Here is a 3,776-nt window from a genome sequence, read left to right on the forward strand (position 1 = left end):
CTCACCCGCCACGTCATAGCGGGCCATCCCAAAAGTTTTAAATTTTTAAATTCAAACCGTTGGCTTGGCCAAACAGTCACCCAAACCCCAACATCCTCTATAAATACCCCCAAACCCCAACCGGGTGGTCCATCCCAACCCCCACCGTGGTCCCAAAAATTCGACAAAACCCACCCGCTGCCCCAGCCGGTCACCACAAACCCAACATCCCACGAACCCGCTATGGCATCCTGGACCCACCACGAAGAACTTGCCCTAGTCACAAGCGTCGTTGACGCTATGAAGGGGCGGCCACCGGGCCAAACCAAATATTGGCCGGAAGCTTTCGCGGCCTACCGACTAAACGTCGGTAACGACCGCCACAACATGAACGCGTGCCAACATAAATGGCGCGAGCTACGTCCCAAGCTCGAGCGTTTCAAGGCTTACTACGAAGCCGTTCCCGGGGGCGAGTTAAGCCACGAGGACCGGGTGGCGGTGGCGAACATAGAGTTTCGCGGCAAGGAAAAAAAGGCGTTCGACAAGATCGATCTTTTTGAAATTTATTTAACGCTTTAGGTTTCTTATTTTGTAATTTTTAGGTTTATGTAATTTTATAAATAATGAAGTTGTATGTTTTTTTTTTATAAATGTTTGTGTGATTTTTTTAAATTTTGTATATTTTTTTTTATAAACTACCCTGCCACGCGGTGCACCCAACTTAAGCCCAACCCACGCCCCACCATACCCCGCGGACACGTACCAGGCAGTGGGGGGGGGGGGGGCTCCCATTCCACGTGTCATCACCCGCCCCAACCCACGCCCAACCCAAGCCCCACCATACCCCGCAGTCTTATGGTTCGTTCGATTCAGTAGTTAACATTATCGGTAATCGTAATTGAAGCTATCTGTTAATCGGTTTAGTTTATTCGGTAAATTTGTCGGTTTTGAGTTCGGTTCAATAAATTTCGATTAATAACCAAACCAAATATTGGCTAAAACTTTTGCTTAGACATACATATAATAGAGGTATAAATATATAAAATAGATATATAAATACATGAATTGGATCTATAAATAAATAAAATAAAGGTATAAATGCATGAAATGAAAGTATAAAACATGACATGAATGTATAAAAGATAAAAGTATATGAAGATTTAAATGATTTGGTTCGGTTGATTTCGGTTAACTGATGGTACAAAAAATATTTGTTAACCGATTTTCGGTTGATTTTGGTTCGATTTTGTTGGTTTTCGGTTTAGTTTTAGTTAACGGGTCGATTATTGCTCACCCTTAGACGTTACAATTTTATTCTTATAATTATAGTTTGTCATAAAATTCTGCTAGTTTGTTAAATATATCTACGTATTTTATTGTTCGATGTGTGTAAACTAACCGGGCCGAGCTCGAGCTCGGCTCGTCATGTTTTTATAAAGCTCAAGCTCGAGCTCGGCTCGGTTCGAGCCTATTTATTTGAGCTTGAGCTCGGCTCGCGAGTAAAACCCAAAGCTCTAGCTCGACTCGTCTTGGCTCGAGTTATTTTAAAAACAACCTCAGGCGAGCTAAAAACTCGGCTCGAGCTCGCTTCAATATCACTTAACAAGCCAAAGCTCGGGCTCGTTAAAGCTCGGCTCATTCGAACTTTTTACCGATCCGATAACAAGTAGCTCTTGAGTCTCTAAGCTTGTTTACACCCTAGTGATGAGGACCTTTAATTGCTTATCTTATTTATTTTACGATTTTAGTATAAATTTTATGATGAAGAAACACTCTAATATTATAGAGTAATATTGCGGTAAATAGTGGCTATCAAGATACACCAAATTTAGAGTGTAACTATTTATTACATTAACTCTTCAGAAACTCATTTTGGTTCATTGTATTAATGCGCGTTTATTATATATCATTGTCATGTTTTGGTTAGCATTATTAATTAATATTAAAATATCAATTCGTTGTATTTATGTATTTTTGATGTACATATGTTATAGGTTTCTATAATTAATCCTCTGATAAGGTAAGTGTCGAATACTCAACCTTCGGATGACGTTGGCTGGATCTTCAGTGACGTCAAGAGCTCTTGTCCTTGCTTGCTACAAAAGAGTAAACCGTTAGCCTCGCCACGGGGGACCCCGGGAGGGGGATCCGTGACCAAGCTCCGGCGTGAGAGTAAGTAAACTTGCCGGATGAGATAAGGAGTATTTTCCGATGAAGATATTCACCGGAAAGTTCCTATCTTGGTGTGAATCTAATTAATGAGTTATGTGTAGTAAATACGAGGAATGTTGGTCGGACTTTAATGAGATGAGAGTTAATGAGAGCAGTAAATGAGAAGTTGGCCGGAGATTATACATACCTTTGACCTATCCTTTCTCTTCCTTATATAATGACCAGCCCTTATCTCTTAGAGGAGTGTCCCCCATGTTATCCGACGGTATTTGTGGTTCCTTGGGAAAGTCAGACACGTGTCTGACCCCAACGGTGCGATATCTTTCCTCATTAATACACAGCCGGATCAGTACGGTGATGGTGACCGGATGCTCCTCTTATCAAGCATTTAATGAACCTGCTACTTCCTTAGCTGTTTCCCGCTTAAACGAAAGAGGAACCTTAACAAGCAAGGGTATTTTATTTAGTGGACTTTTAAGTAATTGGGCTCCCAAAGAGAAAGGCCCAAAGCGGGTAAAGTGGGCTTCCCCACTGGTCCGTCGTCAAGTCATCTTTAGTCCCTGGTTCTGAGACCCGAGGCTCATGATCCGGGGCTGAGTCACAACCGCTTAAGAGAGATGATTTCCCCTCTGGTGGGCCCACTCCTGATCAGTTGCCGCTTACTGTATTCGTTAATCATGACATCGCCGAATTTACTGGGGCGGGAATTAACTCCCTAGTAGCACGTGCCTTCTTTTTTAAATTTTGAAGAGACCGCTGATGTGACGGTTACTTGCATGTCAGCGGTCATCTCTTTAAATACCCCTCTTTTAACCTCTTCCGACTTCATATTCAAATTCTCCATCTTCCTTTCTTTCCCTGTAATCACCTTCCCCATTCACCGTTCCTTCACATTATGAGTCGTGGTGGCCGGTCGTCGATAAGGTCTATCTTAACGGCGAAGGACCTGAAATCTTTCATCGAGGCATATAATATTCCGGATCGGTTTTCTCCTTCTTTGCCCGACCCCAATGAATCGGCAGAATGCATGCCGGATAGGATACCCATTTATACTCTTGCCTTCTCTTCTTGTGGGGTCCGATACCCCCTTTCTGCCTTCAAGATTTCTTTGCTTCGTCATTTCGGTGTACATTTCTCACAGATTCACCCTTTGGGGTTCATGAGGGTAGTTCATTTTGAACTGTCCTGTGCCGCTATCTCAGGGGAACCCTCTGTCCCTTTGTTCTGTATGTTTTACCGGCTTATTTCCGATGGTGACTGGTTCACCTTCGCTAAACGACAGAACAGTGTTTCGAGGCCTTGCTACAATTTCATGCCAACTTCTACCTATCCAAAGGACTGGAAGTGCAGATTCATCTTTGTTTCTGCGGCTATGCTACCGGAGTCCCCTGTGCCAAAGGATCTTGACGCCGTTATTGAGGATGTTGTCCCCACCCTTTCTGCAAGTGAGACCGTCCAGTGGAAAAGGATGTGTGACAATCCAACGAGGGCTTTCACTTTCTCTGAGGGTATGCTTGCTATGGGTGGTCTGAGCCCTTCCTACCCAGTTCGTCCAAGAGCCTTATTCGGCAAGAAAGGTATTTCCTTGTTCCTGGTTTGCTTCTTACAGTCATTTCCTTTTTTAT

Source organism: Helianthus annuus, chromosome 16 (assembly GCF_002127325.2).
Source record: "Helianthus annuus cultivar XRQ/B chromosome 16, HanXRQr2.0-SUNRISE, whole genome shotgun sequence".
NCBI lineage: Eukaryota > Viridiplantae > Streptophyta > Magnoliopsida > Asterales > Asteraceae > Helianthus > Helianthus annuus.